Below are 26011 nucleotides of genomic sequence, written 5' to 3'. Positions count from 1 at the left end.
CGTGTCACACAGTGTCACCCACACACAGCCCCCAGCTCCCGGTGCCAGCCCGACTCTGCCGGCCAAGCCGTTTATCGCTCCGGGCCGCGGAGAGCTCTGCCGAACCGTGACGTGCCGAGCCGGAACCGAGCCGAACCGGCCGTGCTGAGCCGTACCGGACCGTGCTAGGCCGTACCGAGCCGAACCGTGCCGTGCCCCATCGCACCCCTCTACCCGGCCCGCAGCGAGCCGAACTGCGCCGTGCCCATCCCATCCCAGCAGAGCCGCGTCGAGCCGAGCCGTGCCGAGCGGAGCCGGTGGAGCCCCCCGGGCCTGGCAGCGCTGCCCGGCGCCGCCTGCACGGGCAGGGCTCTTCGCCTGACGCAGTGAGGAGCTGCAGCCCTTCTCTTCTCGGAGGCCGGGCTCCAGCGCTGGGATTTGCTCGGCTCCGGCTGCGTTTCCCTGCCCGCCTCCTGCCCCCGGCCCGCCCGCTCGGAAGGGCGCGGGGAGCCGCAGCCGCGGGTGCGTCCGCCGCCCATCACCGCGCTTCGGGGCTGGGCGCGCCGCCGAGCGCCGGGAGCCGCCTCCGGAGCAGGTAGGTGCGCCCGCATCCCCCGCCCCGAGCGCAGCCCCCCGCTACGCTCCGCTCCGGCCCCGCGCCCGCTGTCGCCCCGCCGCGGCGCCCCGCGCTGCCCGGGAGCCCCGCGCAGCCCCCGGTGGCCGTTCCGTGTCGCCAAACTTTTAGCGGCTGCAGCCCAGGTTGGGGCTCGGGCCGGAGGGGAGCGCGGGGCCGGCGGCGGGGGGAGCGGGGCACCCTCCCCTCCGCGGGCGGGGAGTGCCCAGGCTCGGTCGGGGCTGCTCCCGCTGTCCTTGTCCCCAGGGCGAGCGGGAGGTCGGGACCGGAGCAGCTCCCCACGGCCGGGCCGGGACCACGGATCCGGGAACCCCTCCGGCAGCTCGGCCCGTGTTCCCTCCCCCGCCCATGGGGGATCCCCACTTCGGGGTCTCCCTCCGCCCGAGCCAGAGCATCCCCCGGGGGAGCTCCTGTTGCCGCCGGGAAGCCCCGGTGCTCCGGGGGAAGAGCCGGTGCCGCGGGCAGCAGCGTGGCCTCGGGGGTAGGGGTCTTCCTCCCGGGTCGCCACAGCGCCGCACGGAGCGCTCGGACAGGGGAGACCGTCGGCCTCACCCCAAGTAACCCTGGAGGCTGCGAACCTTGGGGTGCGAGCTGTGGCAGAGCCGCTCTCCGGCTCTGCTCCCCCCGCCCCCCCAATCCCTTCTGCATTCCCACGCCGGCAGTTGGGACCTGCCTCCCCCCACACGCGCTCCTTCAGCGGCTATTTCTGTCCTCGCCAAACGCGCCGCACACAGAGCTTTAATTAAAGAAAATTAGGGGAGGAGGGCGGGGGGGGGGGAGGGGTGTCCGTGCTCCGGAGAGGGGGACGGTCCCCGGGACCTCGCCGGGTGCGACTGCCGTCGCTGATGGCTCGGGGGAGGCGGGGGGCAGGTGCCCGCCGGAGTTTGAGCCGCTTTCGCTTGGTTGGTTGCTGTTTTTTTTTTTTTAGAAAAGGCTGGCGGTGGAGGTGTGTGTTTGTGGGGGGGTGGTACGGACACACGACGACGCGGGAACGTGTTCCTTCCCGGAGGGTGTGTTGCAGTTTTAATTATAATGACAGATGTTGCCGTAAAGTTCCGTCTCGGTTCCTGAATACAAGCAGAGCATGAAGCACCGGCAAAGTCGCCGTTCGGACCGGGCACTCGCCCGTCAGACCGGGCACTCGCCCGTCGGCGCAGCGGAGTTTCCAAAGAATTTTTTTGGTTACGTTTTAAACGAGGCTCTGCCGGGTCTGGGGGTCCTCGGGGCGCTGCGTGGAACCCGGGGATGCCAGGGAGATGCGGGCAGCCTCCGCTCCCTGGGCAGGATCTCTCCAACCAGCCCCAACCCCCGGCGGTGCCCAGTTCTCATCCCTCTCCATGTGGAGCGTGGCTACTCGTCCCGTGCGCGGCGGGACCCGCCGGGCAGCCGCGCCCGGTGCTGGGGAGATGCAGGGGTGCTCCCCCCGCAGCCCTTTCCTCCTCCAGCTCTCCCTGGACAGAATCCTCCGCACCTCCGCTCATCCCTGCCTTTCTGGCTCGGGCAGCCCGGGGGACCCGCGGTGCTGCCCACGTCCAGGCTGTGATTTGCAGCCCCGGGAAAGCCCCGCGGAGGGAGGGGACGGGGGGGACTGGCATCACCAGGCTCCCCCGGGGCACAGCCGCCGCTCCCGCCTCCCCGGCCGGGGACTCGCCTCCTCCCGTCAGCTCCGCGCGTTCCGCCGCCGGTTCGCGCTGGATTAAATATTTAGAAGTTTGCAGCGGTGAATAAAGCGATCGTTAATAGAAATTGATGGCACCGATGCAAAGGGGGTGGCACCGGCGGCAGGAACGGCGCGGCTCAACGAGAGCGGGCGGAGCGCTCCTGGGAGGGTTTTTAAGGGGTTTCACCCCAAGTTAAGGGTTTATCGCTCCGAATGCTGTGGCAGCGCCAAAACCCGGGAGCTGCTCTTCACATTTCCGACGATGTCATTAAAAAGCATGTTTTTTCCGCCCTGCCTGCCTGGAAAGAATAAACCCCTGCTTTCGCAGAGACGAGGCAATCCACTCGAATTTAGCACCTAAAATTCCCCGTCAGCACCTCCCGCCGTGCTGCCTGGCACCATGCAGGGCTCACACTCCTCCAGACCCTCCGGGTTTGCCATGGCAGTGGGGGCAGTGCTCAGCGGGTAGGGACCTGGAGCGTGTCCCCAGCACCCCGAAGTGCAGCGCTGGGCAGTGGGGGTACCAGGCTGGAACAGGGATGAAGTTTGCCCGATCACCTGGAGGAGCGAGCGGCCCCCGGGCTAGGGGCAGCCTCCGGAGGGTGGGGTGGGAAGGACACAGGGCTGGCCGGGTGGCCGGTGAGCCCTGGCCCCGCACGCCAGGCTCCGATGCCGCGCTCCGAGCCGGAGTCAGCGCTTCGGTCAGCGGCGGGGATGGGGCAGCGCTCGGCGGAGCGGAATGCGATCCTGGCGCGGGTGCGGAGGCAGCGGGAGAGGGAGAGGAAAGACGAGCTGGAATAGGATGGAGGGACGAGCAGAGAGGGAAAGAAAGGGCGAGGGTTGCCCGGGGAGCGGCCGGGGATGCGTGCCCTCTCCGCAGAGCCGCTGCTCGGCGGGAGCCAGCGGCGATGGGAGCGGCTTGGCGTGGGGATGGGGAAAGCGGAGGGCAGAGCGGAAAGCCCTGGGGCCGACCCGACGCCCCTGTTACGGGTGCCAGAGACTGTCTGTACCCACCAGGGCGGGTCGGTGCCGTGCCCACGCCCGCCCACGCCCCTCACCCCGCGCTGGGGGACGCTCCCCCGGCCCGGTGCTGCCCACGCGTGTCCCAGCCCGGCCGCCGCTCCGGGCTGGGGCAGCGCCGCTCTGTGACAACAGAAAGTGGCTGGAAAGGGGCGAGGCGTCACACGGTCTGCCTCCGGGAGGCAGGGAAAGGCTGAGGGACCGATGGGAAGGCATGAATGAATGAATCTCCATAAAGAGCCCCAAGCAGCAGGGAGAGGGAGAGAGGAGGAGGAAGGAGAGGAGGAGGAAGAGCCGGAGCAGGGCAGGCAGCAGCAGACGTGACGCCGGCAGGTAAGGGGGTGCCGGTGCAGCACGGCCCCGCAGTGCCCTGGATGGCAGGCTGGGGGGCACAGCCAAAGGGGGACAGGAGCTGCCGGGACCCTGCATGGGTTTGGGTTTTTTAAAATTTTTTTTTAGGAAGCATGTTTTCCTCCTGACTCCTTGCAAAATATGGAGTCCCTAAACTTCCTAGGACTCCTTTTCTTCCTCCTTTTCTGCCGCCCTGAGCCCGCCGGCTTTGGAGGGTTCCGGGCTGAGCCCCGCGGCTGGACCTGCTCCGCACCGGGGCCGCCCCGAGCCGGGCCAGCCTGCCCGGCGGCAGCACCACTCGGCCGGGCGGCTGGAGTTACCTTGCCGGGGATATCCAGCGTCTACCGAGTCCCCTTTGCTTTCGGGGCTCAGTGGGGAGCTCCTCTGCCCCCGGTCTCCATCCCCCTTCGGCGCTCCCTCCCTGCCGTGGTTACATAAGGCACAGGAGTCCGTAGCCAGCGCTGACGCGGGCCGGATCATCGGGATCGCACCCAGGGATGCCCAGAGCTGAGCTCAGCCCCGTCCGGCTGCTCGCCAACCTCGGTCGCCCCTGCCCCGCTGCCCGCGCTGAGCCACCCGCTGCCTGTCCCTGCTTGCTGCGGGGACCGTGCGGCACAGGTAGCCCTGCCCTGCCCTGCCCTGCCCGTGGCTCTCCCGCAGATCTGCCCCGCACTGTCGCCGCTGGAATGCGCGCAGCCCTGGGAGCGCACAGCCCGTCCCGTGGAGCGGCTCCCGCAGATGGGCCCACGCCGAGGCGATGCACAGTGCGAGTGTTTGCACACAAACACAGCGCTGCAGGCAGCGCACGGGTCACGCTCCCGCACACACGTGGGCCGGTGCTGGCCCGGGGCCGGTGCTCGCCAGGAACTGATGCTGGCCCGGGGCTGGTGCCGGCCCGGGGCTGGTGCTCGCCACTGGCGGCACGGGGGTGGTGGGTGCTCTCGTCGTGCCGGCTCCCAGCCCGGGCAGGCTCTGGGAACTCCGCTGGGAACGCTGCAGGCCTGGCAGGGCAGCCCCGGCTGGCTGCGGTGGGCAGCTCTGCGGCTGCCCGCAGCTTCCCCCTCCCTGACCGAGGTGCTCCGAGCAGGGATCGATAATGCCTTTCTGATTGGCTTCAGTTCCCCATTCAAAGGCACTGCATTAGGACTTGATTTTTCTCCCCTTTGACTCCTGGCCAGATTAGATTGTGAATTTGGCTGATTTCAAGCTACTGGGGGAGGGAAGAATCATACAGCGAGCGAGAGAGAACTGAAATATCCTACAGGATCCCCTGGAGGGGAGAGAAATCAGGTCTAGATAAGAGCTTGTTCTCCCTGTCTGGCTAATGCTTCCCTGTTTGATGATCAGAAAACACAAGATCTAACCCCTCACCAGGATGCTCTAACTATGAAAGGTCAGGCTTTTGGCTTGTTCTAGGTGCAAGGTTTGTTACTGTGGGCTGTGGATTACGTATTCTGGTTCTCCTGTCTATGCTAAACACAGGAGTGCGCGATGCATGCAAACAGAAGGACGTGGTCAGCGCTTCTGAGGGTTAGGAATTGAGCTCTGGGTGTAATGCTGAGGTTGGAGGAACTGTGGTGGAGACAGGGCACGAGGTCCATGCCCTGGAGAACCCAGAGCTGTCCAGTATGTTTGTCAAGTCTCAGCCCCATCCTTGGGCAATTTTTTTCCAATATTTATTTCTCCATGTATGTGCTGGGGATAAGTGAGTGGGTTATGTCAGTGAAGCCCTGCGTTCCAGAGGGACACAGAAAGCAGCACCTAGGAGAATCCCAGCCATGCTGGTCAGGGTGCTCTTCCCTGCTGGCTGCTCCAGGACTAGGATTTCATGCTGAGAAAAGCCCCAGCAGCACAGCATCACCTGCAGCATCCCACCTGCAAGCACTTGCTGTGAATTGGTGTTAGCTCCAGGGGAAGCAAAAGCCTGAGATTATGTGGTTTTTCAGCAAAGGGCACTGGGAAGTCTGGTGGAGCAGAGGGAAGGAGCTGTTGCAGGGCAGTGAGGAGCCTGAGGAGGAGAGGATGTGGGGCTGGGTCTTGCTGCAGGTAAGCTGTGCTGTTCTGGGCAGTGGGGAGGCAGCTGTGGAGTCACCAACAAGGCTGTGAGGTGCGGACTGAGGAGATGGGAAGCTAATGTGGAGGCTGTAAAGGGGGTAGGAGCAAGGAGCACAGCCTTGAGCAGTGTTTGGCATGATTTCGTGCAACTGCTGGATTTTCTTGGTGTTGCAAACCCAGGGTTTGGGGAGGGTTGGAGTGAGCCCGATGTCAGGACAGCCTTGGGGTGGAGTATCTGGTGTGGGGAGATGGAAATCTGATGGCCAGCAGTAAACTGGGCCCAGAGGAGGCTGATGAGGAGGAGTTGTGTGGAGCTGCATGGGACAGCTATGGAGTCACACACTGCCCAAACTGTGGGTGAGGAGGGAGGCAGAACTGTGAAAGCAGTAGGTGTGTGAGAACCTTGGGGTGAAGGGACTGGAGACCCTGAGCCTTGGTCCAGAGTGCAGAGCAGTGCCAGGGGCTCAGTGGGGAAAAAGAGGACAAAGAACATAAAATTATTTGTGTGGTGTTATTTGGCTGCTGGAGCGGGGAGTGTATGTACCCAGCACGAGGGTTATCTCAGTCCCTGAGACATCCCTGTAATAGGAGCAAATAATAATAAATATCAAAGAAAAGAGTTGGGAGAGTTAGCTCCAGGTGAGGGGGACCTGGAGCCCCCATGGACCATGAGGAGCTGGGGCAGGAGGGTCTGGGGGAGGTGGCACTGAGGGTGCAGGGGGTTTATGAGCCTGGGTAAGGAAGCTGGGGAGGTGGAGATGGGAGTTGGTGTGGTCATGGCAGGAGCCCGTGGGAAAGCTGCATGTTTGAAAAACCACCTCAATAGACAAACCCAAAATGCCTATCAATCAGGGCAGGCTTAAATCTGTTGTTTGGGCTTGGCCTCTGCACTACGTGGTCTGGTCCCCTGTGCAATGTGAGGTTAAAGGCACAAAGATGGCCCAGTGGCTGTAGAACCACTGTCATGAGGAAAGCCCTCAGCTGATGGAAGTGTGGACAGCTCCCTCAGGGAGGACAGCATCCCATGTTTGTGCCCTGGGAGCTCCTTGTCCTCTCTGGGCACTGATGAGGGAGAAGTGGGGTCCCAGGGCTGTGACCTCTGTTCCTGCTGGGTGGGGTCCTGCCCCTCTTGGGGACCAAACCATCAGGGGATTGTTCTGACACACACATCTGATGTGTTCAGGGCTCCCAGAAAAGCCAAATGACCACAACTCTGCTGGTTTCCCCTACCCTCTCTCCTTTGTGCTTAGAGGGAGTCAGTGGGAAAATCTCCAAGATCTGGGTTTTTTTTTTCTTTCCTATTCCAGCATTTCTTTATGAGCTGGACAAGGGCAATCTGCGAACTCATTTGTATTTTTAAATCTGCAGGAATAAGTGTATGGAAATGTATGTGTTTTACTGTATCAGCTGCTATCAGCTTTTAACTTTATTACAGTAAGTGCAGAGTTTTCGTGGGCCAAACTCATTCATTGGATTTAATGGAGTTAAACTGCAGGCAGATTTGGCTACTTGTTTGTGTATATCTTTGTAAAATGGACAGGCAGAGATCATAAAATTTTATACTCTCTATGGCATCTTTTAGGGAAAAGTCTTCCAATATGTTTTATAAACAGCATACATATTTTGCTACAGTGTATGCTCATACCTAACACAAGGCACTTTAGTGCTGCTTCTTTTTTCCCTTTCCCAGAGCTATATGTATGTATGTGAACTTGGATTTGCCTGCATTATTTTCTCTTGCTCCTTTCCTTAAAAGAGTCTTTAGCAATTTTAAACAATTTAACTGGATTTATTTCTTTCTTTTTGGTGTATTTGCAGCACTTCCTAGAAATGGTAATAAGAACCCTAACCCTTGCTCTGAAGGGCTCAAAATGAGGGAATAATAATGTTTGTAAAGCCTCTTGCTAAATACCCAAAGCACTCCTAAACCATCCGAGCTGCAAATGCATGATCTCAGGGCATTTCACAGGTGCTGTGATACATTTGAGGGGCTGACTTTTTGCCCCCACCCTTTTCCCTGAGATACTGTTTTCTTCTATTTTCACAACGTGATGATATTGATTTCTTGACCTGTTCTGGGCTGGGTTTAGATCCTGCATGTGGAGGGCCTTTCCCAGTGTAACATGGGGCAAACTGACACTTGAAGCTGCAGAAAAAATGTATTTCTAGGAGATGGATTTATTTTCTAATGAGGTATTTGATGTTTTTCCAGGCTCTAAACAAATTAGACCCAGATCTGTGGCTGCAGGGCATTGGGAGGGGAAGTGGTTGATGAGCTGAGCTAATTAATTGCACTTACTTATGACTTATCAAATGGTGATCACCACCCCATATGGAGCACTTGAGTGTGTGGAATTGAGAAGAGAGGATATTGATATGTGGGATAAATGTAAAGCAGTGGTCAATGGCAAGGACATAAATCTGGAGATTCTGGTGACATTAAAATAAATTGTGGGTAGTGAGGTATGAGAGAGACTTAATGTCAAAGGAACCCTATAATGTATTTATATTCCCACTCAGGATTTGCTGGGGTTTCTAAATAATGCATTAATTCAATTACACATTCTTAATTAGTGTTTTCTCATATTGGAGCAACATCATTAATTTACTGCGTCATATTTTTATTTTGTTGGTGTGGTGAGTTTCATTTCCGACTCTTTCCCCTCTCTGGTTTGTGAGACTCGTAACACTCAGCTGTGATGCTCATGCCACAAGCTGCAGCTTCTTTGGGAAAACCAGTTTTCTGTATTATGATTTTTTAAAATATAATTTTTTTTTTACACTGACAGGCTGCACAGCACTGACCTGACCCCGTAATAGGAGGAAGAGGGAGAAAAAGAGCCCAGATCTGAAGCAGCTCCTTTTGAATGCTGAGCAGCGTCTGCTCTCCGTAGAGCAGGGTGATCTGCAGCATGCTGGGGCAGGATTAGGACCTTTGGGCTTGCCCAGATGGGATTATTTGATTTTTTTCCCTCTCTGGAAACTCATGGCATCTGCAGGGATGGGTGCTCCCTGTCCCTCTGGGGTGAGAGTGACACACAGGGCTGCTCGTCCCGGCACCTGGCACTGCACAGGGAGGGGGGGCACAGGGACCTGTTTGTCACCCCGTGGGGCTTGTCTGCCTGCTTCTGCATGGGAAAGGTTGAGGGACAACACCTTTGCTGCTGTGCCCTTCACTGCTCTGTCTGCAGGGAAGATGTGCTCCCGAGAGCTGCTCCCGGGCATTTGTTCTTGGGCAGCTCCTGGAAAGCAGAGCTGGGTCAGTGGCACGCGTGCAGGTGGGTGCTGGTGCCAGGGCTCTGGTCCTCACCACAAGCCAAGCTTGAGGTTAGCACTTGCTTGAAACAAATGTAGTACCTGGTTTATTCAAGCTGTAGGATGGAAACTGATCAGGGAGAGCAAGCCAAGACTGCTCCCTCCAAGCGACGCCTTCCAGACCAACACTTGTCCCAACTTCGCAGCGAGCAGTTTGGGCTTTTCTACTCCCTGCCCCATTTCTCCCTTTTAATTTTTGTTCCTGGCTTTGCTTCTCTTCCCCACCCTCTGCCCACGCTCTGCTCTCGCTCGGAGGCGAGCGGAGCAGCCTCCAAAGCCCCATTCATCACCGCCTGCTCGCCAGGCACCGGCAGCCGCCGCTCCATTGATTGACTGCGGCGGGGAGTGAATCTAAAATCATTACGCTCCTGAGACAGCTTTTAAATATGAGGAAAATCAAGTCTGTTAAGAAGCCCTTGTGAAAGGGTGTCTCCAACCAGGGAATTCCATGAGGCACCGGGTGCTGTTTGGATCCAGAGGAGACTCTGCTGCTCTGGACCTCACGGGTGTCCCTGTGTGAGCCTGGACCACTCCGTGCTGGTGTGATGAGGGTGGGCAGGCAGCTGCTGGTAGAGAATTAAGTAGAAATATTTCACTGTAGAAAACACTATTGTGTAAAGCCATCCATCTGCGGCCTGTCTCATGCTTTGCATGAATTAATGAGCTGATTGATTAGGAGAACCTTGCAGCAGCCGGGTGAGGGAAATGATTCTTGTCCTCATGTTACAGGTGGGGGGAGCTCAGAGGTGCATGGGTTAAGATTAAGGTTTCCAAGTTGGGTTGGGCTTTTTTTGCCATTAGTGAAGGCTATGGTTGAGACATTTGTCTGTCTTGTTTTACTGATTGATCAGTCTGATTTTTTGGATGTATTTTGCCTTCAAAAACAGTTGTGAGAGCTTGCTGTGGCTGCGACTCAGCCCCGGACAGTCTCTGTCAAGATCTGATCTTCCAGCGTGTTTGTGGCAAAACAGCAAAGTCTGCTGCAGCTCTTGGCTGTGGTGTTTGCAACCAACAGTCTCCTTCCTTTCTACTGAGAAAGAAATTCTACTACAATCTCTTATAGCATTGGCTGTTTCATACACTCTCCTCTTGCTCCACAGCCCTTACCAGTCAAAGCTTTCTGCAGACACCCCCCAATTCCTCACGGTATCTCTCCTGGCCACCTGCAGCTGGCAGAGGCAGGTTATTGATGGTTGATGCATGGAGCATCCCTCTCCTCCACACTACAACCAGTGCAGCTTTTCAGGAACGGAGCATTGAGCAAATGTCACTCCACAGCCCCAAAAATCTATCAAAGGAAATGACAGTGCCTGTAAGCATTAATCATCCCATATCATCAAAATAAAGTTGTTGCAATGGAGAATTGTCAAAGGATAAATGTCTTAACTCCAACTCAGTGCTGGTTCCTTTGATGCTGGTGGTTTACCAAGCAGGAGATGGTAATTGTGTGGCCCAGGGGTTCATCTTGTGACATTATTAATTAACCCTTCCCTCTTCGGGATAAACAGTGGTCAGTCTGGTAACCAGGAAAAAGTCTGGGACACTTGAGAAGTTGAAATAGTTTCTTTTAATCACTGTGCTGATAAATTTGTGCCTGGCCTGGAATAAAAGCAGGGGTGTGTAGAGCAGCACTGTAGGGGCACTTCCCACTCAGACTTCTGAGCTCTCACTGCCCCCCAAAAGAAGGGTAGATTTAAAGATACAGGGCAGATGCAGTTAAAGCAATGCAAAAAGGACAATGATTTAAAAAAGGTATTAAACATCTGATTTGCAGTGTAAAAGTACCTGTTTCTGCTTTACTCCTGCCAAAGGACAGGGCTGGAAAGCAAACCCTGTAACCCTCGTGGTGGTCTCACCTGCTCAGGGTGAAGCAGGTACAAAGGCTCATGTGGGCAGACATCAGGGCTGTGACAGACACAGCTTCCATCAGGACCAGTGGGATGAGGGATGGACTGCTGGTGGATTGACTCCTGGGGGTGAGGGGGGCACTGCAGTAATGTCACTTCTATCTGTCTCCTGGGGAAGGTGGTGCTGAACAATGAATTGCAAGGTCTGGTGTGCAGCCCAAGGGGGATGGAGAGCTGCTGGAAATCTCTTTGTGTTTAAAATCTGGGTGTTCAAGCCAGTCTCCTGTGTTTTCTGGCACCACTGAACTTCTCTGCTGCCTGGGTTTGAGCTCTGTCCGCAGGGGCTGCAGGACCTGGCCCGTGCTGGGAGCAGGCTGTGCTTTGCCAGCTGTGCAGCAGAGCAGGACAGTGAGGGGGCAATGGAGTGCAGCTCTGCCTCTGCCCAGCTCTGCTGAGCAGGCAGGTGGGAATGGAAGTGAGGGGTGCACACAGGGTGGATGAGGATTCACACCTCGCTGAGCCCCTCTGGTGCTGCTCAGCTGTCCTGGCTCCTTTTTCACATTGTCCATGGAAATGATGAAGCCTGGGCTCAGGAATAATGCAGCTGCTTCTGGAGAACATCTACCACAGAGGAGCAAGGGGAAAACTTCAATAAATCAACGTTTCACCCTCTGTCCCAGTTGACAAAGGAGCAGAAATGGAGCTGCGGAGTTTGTGTAACTACTTCATGTATAAAGAAAAAAGGAGAAATGAATCTGTGGGATGAGATTCTTAAAGCTTCATTAGAAACCATATAGTCATTTAGACTGGAAAATAGCCTAAAAGACAAAGTCCATCCATAATGCTTACAAGCAAAGTGAACATCACAGCCCCATCCAAGTTCAGAGAAGTTTGTCTCATTGTTTACTGTGTGGGTCAGTTTGTTAATCTTGAGCTTCGCTGATGGGCTTGATGATCTTGGAGATATTTTCCAATGTAAATGATTCTATGATTCTCCAACAGTTTTGCAGAAAAGTCCTCTTCTATATTAAAATCCCTTCCAGTTGTGGACTAGCTTGTAGGTTCTGTAATACCACATTGGCTTTAAGAAAAAGCCCCAAACTTTCTGCATGGCTTTTCCCCCTCTCTGTCAATAAAGAATGGATGATTCACGTTATTATTTTTTTTGTCCATTCCAGTCCCAATCTTAAAAAACAGCCATAAAGCAGCATCAGCTTGTACAGCCCTTAGGACAGCACACTCTCTTTTGCACTGGAACTCTTATTTGTGGGGGTAAACAGAATAACACACTTCGTTTTAATGAGGCTGGCTTGGGAATTAAGTGTGTGTCACTTATTGATCTTGCTTTTTCTCCCTATTTATTTTGAAAAGCTGCTGTCTTTATTTTCAGCAGATGAAATCTGAAGTGTTGTTGCAAATGCTGACTTACTTCTGTGGTTTAGATTGCAAGCAGCTCCTCGGAGCCAGGGCTTGTGGGCTCCTGGAGGTGCTGAGTTACAGCTAACCTGTCCTGAACACAGCTTGTAGAGAGCCAGGCATGGGGACCAGCAGGGAAATGACCTCCTGAGCTGGTCAGGCTGTCTGTGACCATCTGAGAGCCCCTTACCTGTCATCAGAATGATATCCAGAGAGCTGGCAGCTGCATTCAGTGGGTAAACCTGGAAGTGAAGGGACATGCCCAGGGTTATCTGGGGTGTCAGTACCAGAGCCTTGCTGGGACCAGGTCCTTCCACACCTGCTTCTGCACTACCCACAAGACTTCCTTGCTTTCTTTGTCCTTAGTTTTGCAGTGCAAGGAAATTTTTGTTTAATTTTAAACGTTCTCCTAAATCTTGGTGACGGCAGATTGACGTAAGTGTGTGCTGGATCAGGGCCTGTTCTCTTATGCATATGGATGTGGACACAGCTGTAAGCCTTTTCCATCTCCAGGCTTCTGCAGGGAAGGGAGAGATCTTCCCTCCCTGCCCATGGGTGTGTCCCCTCTCCCCTTGCATCAGGGGCAGCAGCTCTGGGTGCCCTGGCCTCCAGTGTGAGAACGTGGGGGTGAATTTGGGCAGAATTTCTGGTTGCTTGGCTCAGTCATTGTCCATCAGGGTTGCTGCTGGAGCCTGTGTGTTTGTACAGCCTGCTGGGACACCTGGGAGCTGGGCATGGCAGAGGGGAGAAAGCCTCTGTGTTGTGGTTACATCTTCCTTGGACCACACAAGCTGGGAAATTCCTTCAAGCTTGGTGCTCTTGAAGGTTTTGGGTGGTGTGTCAGCACATCAGCATCAACGCTGCGTGTTGGCCATGTCTTGTCTGCCAGCTTGCCCAGGATTTTGCTTTGCTGGTGTCACCAGCAGCCAAAATGTGGCTGCTGCCTCGGGGTGGGAGCAGCAGCTCCTGAAAAGGGCAGCACAAACAGGCTGGGTCAGATGGCAGGGCAGCTTGTGTTCATCCCAGCTGGTGAAACGCAGACTGGAGAGCCCAGGCTCTGCATCTCTTCATGTGTGACATCCCCTCAGTCACACATGGCCCATGTGCTTGCTCTAGAGAGCACAAGCTGCTTCCTCATCCCACTGCAATACCTGCAACATCCACGGGGCTCCATCCATTTCCCAGCATGGATTGTGCCCGTGGAGCTCCTGAATCAACCTGGATGCAGCCTGATGGAACTGCAGGGAGAATATTAAAGGAAAAAAAGGTGGTGGAGAGAGAGAGCAAGTCGGCCCGAGTCTGTTTATGGTGATTCCATCTTATTTAAAAGGGATAGCAAAGTATAAACCATTTAAATATTTAATCTGCAGAAGAGCCCTGAATGAGTTTGTACTGCATGTGCATGGGTGATGAATGAGTGGGGATGGCAGCAGGAGCAGCAGTGAGCACCAGCCCTGCTCAGGCCCATGTGCATGTGGGGAAAGTGGTCCTGGTTAGAGTTTTTTTACTTAAAAAGGGAATTAATATTTTATTCTTTTGTTGGTGAAAGTTATTGCTGTCTTAACAGGTTGTGTCTGACTATCTGAAGACAAGGGTCTCATCCTGCTCCTCAGTGCCTTCTGCCTGCTGGGTGCCTGGTGACTCTGGAGGATGCTCAAAATAGCCCCAAATCAGAGCTGTGCCTGCCCAACCTTGTGGAGAGTCACGAGGTCACTGGTGTAACTGGGAGGAGAATTTGTCCTTCTAGCTTTAAAAATAGATGTGTTTTCTTTAATGGCATTTTCCTTGGGGCAGCCAGGAGCTTGCAGGAGTGTACAGCCCAGCTGAGGTGCTGCTGAGCAGGAAGGGGTGCCAGGACACCCCAGTTAATCCCATTTCTAAACCATATTAGCCTCTAAAAATGAACCAAACCAAGCTGGATTTCTTCTCCCTTCCAAAATTTTTATTTGACTTGCTTCCTAGAGACAGATTGATGATGTTTCCTCTGTGAAAAATGCTCTCTGGTATAACTAAATAGGATTCTGTAATCTCCAGCAGCTGAAGTGTTTAGTTAGGGTCCAAGGGTGGGTTTTTTTCATCCCAACTCTGTCCACCCTCACCCAAGTGCGGGGTTTCTAGCGATGAGCGATTTGGGGCTTATCTCTGGGAAGTGCCGTGAATGCCAGACCCGTGCTTACACAAGGAGAGAAATGCATGAATTTTTCCACATCAGTAGGAGCTGGAGATTTTGCTAAAGGTGTCTCCAGCTGCAAGGAGCGAGATACGGCTCTGCTGGAGAGCTCCGAAGAGGCAGAACTGAGTAGAAAATTTAAATGTGGATTTAATGCCTCAGAAAGCCATCTGTAAGGGAAGGTGCAGGTGCTGGCTGGCTCTTGGCCATGCAACAGGTCACTCAGGCTGGCTGGTTGTGAGGCTGCTGAAGCACAGGCATGGTGTTTAATCTGACTTGGGAGATGTTCATTAGGGAGCCCTGGGCTGTGGCACAGCCAGTGATGTCCCTGTGAGTTCTCTCCATCCACTGCTTGCACAGGGTCCGGCTGGATCAGCTGCTTGTGCCCCCATTTTTAAATGGAAAAGCTGCATTGAAGGTTGTCAGGACCTGGGATGCAGATGGGCAGACTGACCGCAGCAGGGCAGGGGATGCAGTTGCCTTCCAAATTCCAGCCTCTGCCTGCGTGTGCTGAAGGAAAAGGAAAAACAATAAGAACAACGTGTTTGCTGCCCTGTTAGGTGGTGAGGCAATGACTGAACCTCTCAGCTGACACTACACAGCACTTTTGTGGAGTTACAGGGTGCCTGTAAAACCCCAGCTCTGTGTGGACAGGGGGCGGAGAGCTGCACCTCCTCCTTCTGCTCATTCCATTTTGGCACAGAGGCTGTGCTGGGCGTTCTGCTGTCCAGGGCAGGTCAGTGCAGAGCAAACCCACGCTGGGAGGGAGCATCACCTGTGCCCTGCTCAGTCTCTCAGGGCTCAGAACCATCTGTGCTCACCCCACCACAGCAGGGTCGTGGTCAAGGTGCAGCAGTGCCCTGTTTGGGGGTCCCTGCAGCCCCCTGTGCCCCCAGCACAGCCTTGCTGCTGCTGCCCTGAGCATCACATCAGCCTTGCCCCTGCCCGTGCCCCCTCCTCACATCCACCGTGGGGTTTTGTTGCCCAGCACGTAGCTGATGTCAATTTGTAAAACAATACTTCAGCATTACCCAGTGAAAACACAGACAGCATTGTACAGCTGGGAGCAACATTGATTGAAGTGATATTTAATCCAAGGAAAATACATGATACATAGTCTAGGATTCCTCGCTTATCCATCATATAATGCAGTTCATGGGGATTAAATATCCCTCCTGTAAAGCTGGTTGAGATCAGTGTTGTTATTTGTTTTGCAAATGATCCTGACAGTGATGCTGAGAGCTATTGATTACCAATGGTTCTTTAAAAATTACTATTATACTGCAAATTACAAACCTTGGGGGTATCCAGTTATATGATAATGGAAAGGCATTGGTGTGTAATGACACATGCATCATAACAAATTTGCTCTGGCTATATAATGCAGATTGAAAGGGACATGATTTATGACCAACAGGATTAGCTGCTTGCCATGATACATCTGAGGTAACATGACAACTGTCTAGTTGTTCATTGTGGCAAGAAGTTCTGATGATTAGAACAATTTAAAAATAAATAAAGGGGGAAAAAAAGCAAAATCTCCCCTACCTTTCCATTTTAAATACGTAAACCACTCTTCTAATTAATAAATAGCAAAACCCCCTGCATCACTCTCCCAGGGACATCCACAAAGCCCTGCACAAAACCAAGGCTGCCAGTCCTGGTGGAGCTCCTGGGTTTGCCTAGAAAGCCTTCAGAGTTTCTGGCCGTGGCTGTGATGGAAGTGCAAGCAAGATCCCTGAATCTGCTGGGAATTTCAATGCATGTGTGCCCTTGAAGCCAGTGGAGGACACTCGTGTTGAGTTGTGTGCTCTCATTCCTGATGATGAATGCCTGATAACACAACTGCTTGTCTTCCAGGCTCTCCTGGTGTTTCCCAGCTCCCTAGCTGAGGACTGAATACTTGATGTGTTTGAGGGGAGCCTGAGGGCTGCTTCAGCCTACGGTGGCTTTAGCAGAGCCACAGGAGCCTTGCCTGCTCTGGGGGCAGAGCTGGGGGCTGTGACCTTGCCCTGCCATCCTGGGATGGCACAGAGGGCTGGTAGGAGGATTTTGCATTCAGGAAAGTGTGTGGTGTGAAGGTTAACTCCTGTGACCATCCTGTGCTCTGGGCATGCTGCAAATGCCAAATGCCAGCAATGCAAACAAACCTTTTCCTCATCAGCCAGCTGATCCACAGTGGAGCCCACAGAGAGCACTGCTTCTGGGTTAACATGCTCAGCTGGGCATGCTGAAATGCATGTCCAGGAGCCAGTGCCAGCAGAAGCTCTTGTAAAACAAAAGGGAGGGAAAAACAGTTTCCCTTCTTCACCAGCACCTTCTCAGCATCTTTTGTCATGAAGTTGTGTGCACTGAGGGTCACCAGGCTGCCAGTGTGGAGAAATGCCCATGGACAGGAGTCCTCCTCCACAGACACTGATTTATTTTTGCCCTGTGCTCTTTTATTCTTTGGTGCTGCAATAATAGGGACACTTGCCCAGTAATTTCTTTAAAGAATTTTAGCACTTGGTAACGTGGCACTTCAGATGGGGGAGGAAAAGAGATGCATCGTTGTTTAGTTATTATTCTGTACAACATCTGAAATTCCAGCTCCAGCCTCCCATGAATCTCACTAGCTCACCTGGAAGTGGGATGGAGGAAGTTTGAAATAATAAAAGGTAACCTGGAGCCCACATGCACTAGTGGTTGGTGGGAGGTGAGTGCATCCCTGAGCACGAGCAGCACTGTGCTCTTACCCACCTCACCCAGAGGAATTACTGCCTCTGCCTGAAGTGTCAGCAGTGTCCTGGGATGAGGCTGGCAGGCTTCCTCCCAGAGTGAGGAGAAGCGAGGGCTCTTTGAGACCACACCACAGAAGCAGTTTGTGATATAAAAATCAGTGCAGAGTAAAAATCTCCTCCTTGTGGAAGTGCTGGTCCTTGACTTGCAATAAAGCACTTGTGCCTTTTCCTCAGCCCAAGTCCTCTGCAGGTCAGCATGTGCTGTACCCTGTCTCGTGGCCTGTTCCTGTGTGTGCTGTGCTTCAGGGTGCTCAGCAGCTGCAGAGATGCTGTTTGTTATCAGGGAAGGGGCATGTGCAGAGGGGGCTTTGTTTTTCCAATAAAAATGAAATCCCAGCATTTTGTCAGCCCTTAATATAGGAGAGTTTCTGCTTGTGGAGACAGAGAGCTTTCCAGAGGAGCTGCAGTTTCAAGATTGTGAAGGAGGGTGAACCTCTGGGACTGTGCAGCTCAGTTTCTTTTTTGAAGCAGGACTTTTGCCAGTGATGACTCAGGTTGGTGTTGACTTTGTCTGGACAAGTCTTAGAACTCCTTCCAGGGTGGATATGGGTGGTGGGCTGACTGCTCAGGTTCCTGCCTTCTGGGGGGAGCAGAGGTGTTTGGGGGTACAGGTCATGGGCTTCATCCTGTGACTGCAGACCCAGTGTGGGATCCTTTGGCACTTCAGAAAGAAGGAGGAGCGAGGACCTGAGCTGGAGAAGTAGTAGGGCGTGGGGGAAAGGGCTGGTTTTGGCTATTTGTTCATCTTTATGATGAACCCAGCTGAAGCTGGGTCAGGGTACAGAACTGGACAGGAGATGCCCTTACCCAGAGCGTGCCTGACCTCTGCACAGATGTGCACAGACATGAATGTGCTCAGGAATGGTGTTTTTCCCACCATTACCTTTGTAGATGACCTGACCTGATGTCTCTGATCCAGGCCCTGCCAGGAGGGAGGGCTCTCTTGCAGGAACTCTCTGACTAGCAAACACTTCACAGTGGCTCAGGGGAGGCTGGAGTGGGAGGAAGAGAGCCCTTGTTCCTCTCAGCTGCTCTGGGTTGGGTGGACCTAAAACTAGCAGGCATGAATGCAGCTGTCATTACCTTAATGCTCTGTGTCACAGCTGGAGTGGGACATTGTCACATGTATGGATTCTGGGAGGTCTTTTGATCTGGCATTGTATCACATTTGATGACAAAAGTCAGTGTAAAGTGGTCGTGGTTGAGCTGTGCCCTCCAGCTCACTAGCTGGCTGCACAAGTCACTGAGTCAGTGTGCACAGCAGCAAAGCCATGCCTAATTCAGGAGGGACCTCTGGGTGACACAGGGGACAGAGGGGCCACTCAGCTGCCGCTGCACTGTGTGAATCAAGTCGGCTGGGTGAAGGTGGGGAGTCCCCCCTGTCCCCAGAACACTCTGGGCAGAACCTGCTGTCCTTAGACCAGCATTGCTGGGGTTGTGTTGTGTGAGACACACTTTGGGGCAGGATTTGCTTCTCCTTGGAAGAGTTTGTCTGGAAAATGTGGGTGTACAAGCATTTCTGGGTGGACTGCCCCACCCTGGACCATTGCCTGTCCTTATGTGTGTGTCAGGCAGCCCCTTCCTGCTCTGATAGCATCTCCCTTGCTGGGGCAGAGTGGGGAAAAGGGAGCCTCAGGGACAATGTGGCCATGGTTTAGAGAAGTTTGTAAGGGATTTGATGACAGCTTAGGAAAACTTCCTCCCTCTCCTATGTGCTAGTGATGACTTTCCATTTATTTCTCTGCCATTGTAATGAAAGTCCAAGTGCTACACAACTGCAGAGATCCTGACATTGGAGCAGCCAGCATGCACCATCTCTCTGGAAAAAAGGATCCATCCAAATGGTTCCTTTATGTCATGCTCTAATTTTGCTGCTGTTGGTTTATTTTTGTTTTTGGCTTCTTTTATTCACGGTATTCTTAAAACTTCCCTTTCAGGGCTTAACAGCTTAACCATTTCAAAATCATGCCAAGCGGAAATGTAGCATACGATTTTCTCACTAAACATTGTGCTGATCTCTCAAATGTATTCTGGATTTGTGGAAAAGCTGCAAAAAAACTGGGATGAAAGAGATTGAGAATTAGCACTCAAATGAAGAGCCAGGTCTTTGCATGATTGGGAAAGGTCTGTGGAAGCAAACAGAGTGCTCCTGGTTACCTTCTCGCTCTGCAGCATCCCACACTGGCATGGCTCACGGCAGGATTGGTGGGCAGGCAGGTGGTGAAGCACAGGTCTGCAGTCTTTAACGTGGGTCTTAGTCCTGCCTGTTGGTCCCTGATACCTGAATTATGCCCCAGGCTCTGCTACCAGATTTCTCTCTGGGCTTCAGCAGCTCCTTCAGTCTCTTGGGCCTCCCTCTCTTCTTCACAGGAAAGGGATTATAGTGCCAAAAATAGCCTATTTTCCTAGGTGGGCCTCTTTGTGACTCTCTTCTGTGAAATACGTCTTTCTCCCTGTTCCTCCAAGTGAAATACAAAGGAGATGTGATTCACCACCAGTGCTGATGTGCCAAGGCAGCAGCAAAGCTGCTGGTGTGCAAAGGATGCTTTGTACCTGCACATGTGCCCTTCTGACACACAGATCCCCTGCCTGGGCTGGTGGCTTCCTGCTCTGCTTGTCCTACTGAGTAGCTGGAGGATTCAGGGCAGAAATGGCCCTGCTCCTGGTGCTGATGGAGCACCTCTGATGGGAGCAAATGCCACTTTTGGGAGGTGAGGTGGGTGTGATGTGATCATATCCTATGAGAACTGATTTGGGATGGGTCTGTTGTGACTTTTGTTTGGCTCTTGCTCCTGCAAGGAGCTGCATTTTCCCAAGGAGGAGGAGGGCAAGGAACATATTTGGAACCACAGACTTTCTCTTGGAACTAAATTATCACCATGTAATGACTGCTGTGGCTGCTGCTGAGCAAACCTGGGCTCCTGGGATGATCACAGGGGTGCAGACTGGCACAGGAGAAGTCAGGTTGGTGTTGCAGAGCTGGGAGGCTTGCTTTAGTCCTGCCTTTCAAACACAAGGATAAGAGAGTTATGTTTTTGCCATTTCTGGTTATTTATGGTTGCTCACATTAGAAGATCTTTGAGGGTCCCCACTACTTGCAGAAAATGCCTGTGGGACCTTGAGCTGTGGAGCTGGGCTGTGGATCACAGCTTACAGATGCTCTGAGCTGGAATTTGCTCTTTCATTACAGCTCTCAGGCTTGTGAGGTGAAGTGAGGGACAGCTGATGAATATTACTAGCTTTAAAATTAATATTGCTCTTTAGAACATTTAATCTTTCATTAACAGTGAATACAATACACGCTGGGGTGCATGCAGACCAAGAAACACTCAGGTTCCTGCAGTGCTACAGCTTGGGCAGCTGTGAGTTCTGTGAGCAAGGGATTTTCCACATCAGCAGAGGATGTGGAGAAGAGCTCAGTTTGATTTCCAGAAGTCTCATCTGTGTAAATCCTGGACAGGGGACAGGCAAGACCCTGTGCCCTGCTGTGTGTCTTTGAACAGTACCACATCCCTGCTTACATCACAGACCAAGAGCTGAACGTGGCCCTGATTTATTTATAATATTCCTGGGAGAAGGGGGAGCACATGGGGGTCTCTGGACTAGAAGCAGAGGTGAAGAGCATGGCCTAGGTACAAACCACAGTGAGGGTGCAGATTTTGGACATGAAGTGAGACAATCAGTGAGCAACCACTGTTTGAAAAGCCTCAGAATGCAGGAGGAAGGAGTAGAGGGATTCCTCAATTTGTCTCCTTGCCTCTCCCAAGTAAATCCTTTCTGGCTGATGCGGTTGGCATATGCAGAGCATCTTGGCTTGGTGCTTCAGTGGATGGTCTCCAGTTGGGGTGACAGCTCAGAGCTGGGAGGGGGGAAGCATTAGGGAGCCCAGGGGGTAAAATGTCTTGCCATGGTCTTCAAAGAACAGGAAGGAAGAACATTTTTTCTGTCATTGTTCATATTACAGGAAATTTCCCCACTCTCTTTTCAGTTAATAACCACTGGGGCAAGAGGCTTTCCTAGCTTGTAGGGGAGCAAATCTGAACAAAGCAGTAACAGTCATGTTGTTGAAGAGTGGCTCCTCTTGAGTTGTTTTTCCACTCTTTGGATAAATAAGACAATAAGAAGAGCTGCTGAGATAGTTGGCAGAGAAATGGATCCCCCAGGAGATTGGGGCAATGTTGTTTATTCGTGGGAGCTGCCTGTGCATGAGGGGTCAGTCCTGCAGTTCTGTGGAGAGAAGAGAAACAAATGTTCTCTGTTCTAGCACTGGGTTCATTGCAAGGAGGCATGCCAGGGATCATTAGTGCCACAGCCACCATGATCTTTTGCTCAGATTAGTTTTCTCTTTTAAAGGCAAAAAAAAAAAAAAAAAAAAGAATAATGGCAGGTTCCTGTTAAATCAGATATGGACAAAGTAATAGCAGTATCACAGAGATTGAGGTCTCCAAGATTAAAATGTGAGAGGGAGGAGAAATGATAGCTTTGGCCCTGCTTGCTGTTACAGCAGCCATGTGAATAAATGACTCTATGCAGATAAGCAGGGCAAAAATAAAAAGGATGCTTAGGATGAGACGGCAAAAAAAAAAAAAAAAAAAAAAAAAAGGGAACTAATCAGCAGATTCAACCACTGTAATAATGCAGTAAACATGGAAAATTACATTATATTAGCTCCTCTGCTTCCCCTTGTAGACACTAGCCACAAAGTCATCAATAGGTGATTCCCTGTGAAGGTGCAGTGCAGCAGAATCCAGAGCTCTCCGCTCCTGGGGGAAGGCCTGAGTGATGCTAAAGGGGAAAGTTGACTTTTGAACTGTCTGAGGAAGAAGTGGCTCAAGGGGAGCTGCGGAAAAGCTCACAGCTCACCGAGTTAAAAACCTGCTCCCAGGAAAAGGGCGGCCGGTTGTTTGTCCTCAGTGCTCAGGCAGCTGTAGGGTTTGTGCTGAGCCACAGCTTAATTGCAGTCCTGGGATGTTCCCCTGATGCGGGAGAAATTGGTCTGCTGCAGATTTTTTAAAATATATATATATATATATTTCTTTTTTAACTAGTGAACTGATTTCCATTTTGTTCAATTTCTCACAAAGAATGACAAGTAGCCACTGCAGCTTTTCCCTGCGTTCAAGCAAAACCAGCATGTAACATTATTTGCAAATTAGCTTCATCCCTCTGGCTCCCAGTTAAAGCAGGAGCTGCTTGGTCCAGAGTTGCTCCCAAAATATCCATTTAAACCATGTAATGATTCTGACTCTCTCATGCATAGTAGATGAAAGACGATCCGCGATTTATTTTTGAAGCTTTGAACCCCAAACATGGTCAATCATAGAAAAAAAGATTAAAAAAGGAGGAAGTCATGATAATGCAAAGCTGGGAGAAAAGCAGCCCTACACTTCACAGTAAAATCCGTTTTCTTTGCACTTTTTTATTAACAGCTTCAACTATGATCAGTGCATAAATCTACCTGCAACACAGGATGTTGGAAAATTACCGAGAGACAGCAACGTCCTCCCTGCTGCTTGGTGAGAAAAGAAGGATGCACCTTCAGGTATGGGCTGGAAAATTGTTTCATCCTCTGTTCCCTATTTGTGTTGCACTAAGCTTGCTCGTTGCATTGATTAGAGGGGGGAAATAAGGTGTTTGCAAGAGGGAAACTTCAGAAGTGATTCTCTAAACGTTTCAAACCACAGATAAGCGTCCGCCTGGGACCTGCTCTGCACCCAAGCAGTGCAAGGCTCTTCAGGCTCTGCTGGGGATGAATGGTGGCATTTTGTCCTGCATTTGCTGTTGTTCTTTCCCTGCCCCTGTGGAGGTTTTTGATCCTCCTTCTTAGTGAGAACCAGATCAGCTCTGCTCTGGGTGCCCCCGCAGCCTCCCAGGAGGAGCAGCTCCCCTCTGGGTTCTCCTGCAGTGCTGGGAAGCTGAGCACACGCCCTGCCATTCCCTGCTCCTGGTTCAGGGAGGATCAGCTCCTCTCTGGGTTCTCCTGTGGCGTTGGGAAGCAGAGCAGGGGCTCTGCCATTCCCTGCTCCTGGTTCAGGGAGGATCAGCTCCTGCTCTGGGTTCTCCTGCAGTGTTGGGAAGCTGAGCACAGGCCCTGCCATTCCCTGCTCCTGGTTCAGGGAGGATCAGCTCCTCTCTGAGTTCTCCTGCAGCTTTGGGAAGCAGAGCAGGGGCCCTGCCATTCCCTGCTCCTGGTTCAGGGAGGATCAGCTCCTCTCTGAGTTCTCCTGCAGCGTTGGGAAGCTGAGCACGGTCTCTGCCATTCCCTGCTCTCGGATCACGTCGAACTGCGCATCTGAAATTGCCGCTTCCCCGGCCCTTCGAAGGGATCACATGGAGGGCTGAGCAGGATGAAGCTGCGTTGGCTGCTGCTGCTCAGCAGCCTTTTTAGAGCAGGAGCAGAACTAAGCACTCCTCCCGGGTTTTCTTAATCCAGCCTCAATCCATGCACTTCAAACAGGAGCCTTGTTTTAGGGCTGTGCTGAGCACTCGAGTCCCCCAGAAAGCTGCTCTCGTGCCTAGAAGGGCCAGCCAGAAGCCAAAAACTGGTTTTACTCTCTTTTGAAGAGGATGGAAATTGCTCCCCATGAGCAGGGGAGTTTGGAGGGGAGTTGTGGTTCCCAGGACAAGAAAAGGGAGGGTTGGTGACTTTCTGAATGTGGATTTTTCTGACAGTTGTTTGATGCTTTGGGCTCAACATGGACAAGCCACTGTCCCTGAAATCCAGCATAGCAACTGGATTATAGCTGTCACATCTATCTCCCTAGGGAGAAAAAAGGGTTTTTCTCCCTAGAGAGGACAACAGAGGCCAGTTTAAAACATGCCAGCCTTCTCCAGCATGCTTTCCTAAATGTATGTTTTGTAGCAAACAACGACCTAAGGGCTACTTAAATCTTGTCAACTGGTCAGCAGTGTGATGTTGCAGGTTGGGGTTTCTCATTTATCTAGGTGGGTTGGTTGCTTGTTTTGCCATCTGTGCAAGTGGTTTGAGGAAACAGTGGGAATTAGCTCATCTGTCATCTCAGTTTATAGATGCCTGTCCAGTGGGAGTCGTTGTTTCTGGTAAAGCTCTTGCTCTTCATCGTGTCCATCACTCCTGTTTGCATTTCCCTTAGCACCATGTTTGCACCCTGCAGTGACCTCTGGGGACCTGAAGTGGACAAATTGCTGTTGCTGGGGCTGGCTTTCACCTGGGGCCTCTTAGAAGGTGGCTGTATTGTGAGCATTGGGGTCCCCAGCATGTGACATGGGCTCCAGAGGAAGCCTGTGGTGGGACCTGATGTCTTGGCATTCCTGTTGGAGTGTGTCTGTGCTGGTGGGTAAATGGGGTGGAGTGAGATGTGCTGGGGTCAGAAAGGAGCTGCAGATTTCAGGACTTGAGTAGGTCTTTGTTTTATTGATGTGTTTCATGGATGTGCTGGCCAGCACCAAGGCTTCCTCATCTGTAGGAAATACTGGCAGTCTTAGAGAGGCAGCTTAGGTTGAGTTGTGTCTGCTGAGTGGTGCTGGGTCCTGTCTGGATGTGGATTAGTTAAACAGGTAGTTCTGTAGGTATTTTCCAAAGCTGAGGAGACACAATAGGGGGGTGGGTGAGAGCTGCCTTCCTGTTGCAGGGTCACCTTTGTGCTGAACTTTCAGCTGGATTTCCAGATTTCTGCCACTTCTGCCTTGGCTGTGGTGCCCCATCAGTACTTTGCACCACACTGATCTCTCCCCAGTTTTTCCTTTAGCCTCCTCCTGCATGACACACGATGCACAGTGCCTGACACCACGTGCCAGGAGACACCATGAAGGTGGGGTTTGCTCCCTGCAACCTACTGCTCCCACCCTGCATTTCTTGGGAGAACTCTGGCATCCTGTCAGGCCGTGGGGGAGATGTTTTTTACCCCTTCCCACATCCATGCATGCCTTCCTCCCTTCAGGGAAACCCAAGCTGGCACAGGACAATGTCAGATGATGCTGCACATTCAATATGAGGATGCTCCTCTAAAGCAGGATGAAGGCTGAGAGTAATGTCTTTTAATGTTCCTTCTCATAATTATCCTCTTAATTACTCAATGAAATGCCCAATAAAACAAATCACTATAATTTCTATTTTATTCCCTGCCTTTTGTGGGTTATTTAAGAGTGCAGGATACATTAAGGAGACACTTTCTCATGAGGGAATGCTTTCCAGTAGACGATACTTGCTAAATGGTTTTATGTCCCTATCCTGTGTGTTTCATCCTCATTTTCCATGCCAGTTTGCTAATTACCAGAGGCACTGGGAAACACTGCCTCCCTTGCTGCCGATCTCTGCTGTGATGAAGTCACAGCTCTGAGTTTGTGACATCGCCATGGCAACGGCCCGTGATGTCACTAGCGGGGATTACAACTTTGCAAAGCATCCAGGCACAGGCAGCCGGGCTGGAACTCTCGGGCTCTCACATGTCTTTAAATAGCAAGGAATTTAAACGCAGGGAAGTCTTTAAGAAGGCTTTAGATTTCCCTTTTTTTACCCTGAAGGAGGCGAGGCTGTTGACTGCAGGGCTGCCACCAGCAGTCCTGTCCCCTTGTCCTGCAGCAAGCCCAGCTCCCTCGTGCAAACGTGGGCTTTGCTCGGGGGAGCTCAGCCCTGCAGTGACCCTGGTGCAGGATTCTGTGGCCAAGGGCTGATGTGTTGGGCATCTCCCCAATGTCCCTGGGGGGTGCAGGTGTCCCCAGCCCCATGCAACTCCCTCTTGCTCTGTACTTCTTGCTGATAAAGTGAACATAAAGCAAACTTGGGGACTTGGGATCCCCACAGCC

The 26011-nt window shown here is 52.6% G+C and overlaps 1 protein-coding gene across 1 annotated transcript in view; it reads left to right on the top strand.

Annotated features, from left to right (window-relative positions):
• The first annotated feature begins 473 nt into the window (after positions 1-473).
• Positions 474-26011, top strand: part of ELFN1 (extracellular leucine rich repeat and fibronectin type III domain containing 1) — a 103627-nt gene continuing 78089 nt past the window's right edge. The window contains exons 1-2 of the mRNA XM_041462811.1: positions 474-574; positions 22657-22769. The gene's annotated coding sequence lies outside the window, so the exon portion shown is untranslated. The remainder of the gene's footprint in view (positions 575-22656; positions 22770-26011) is intronic.

This window comes from Pyrgilauda ruficollis, unplaced genomic scaffold (genome assembly GCF_017590135.1).
Source record: "Pyrgilauda ruficollis isolate IOZ18807 unplaced genomic scaffold, ASM1759013v1 scaffold16, whole genome shotgun sequence".
Classification (NCBI taxonomy): Eukaryota; Metazoa; Chordata; class Aves; order Passeriformes; family Passeridae; genus Pyrgilauda; species Pyrgilauda ruficollis.
This window is presented reverse-complemented; position numbering and strand designations above follow the sequence as displayed.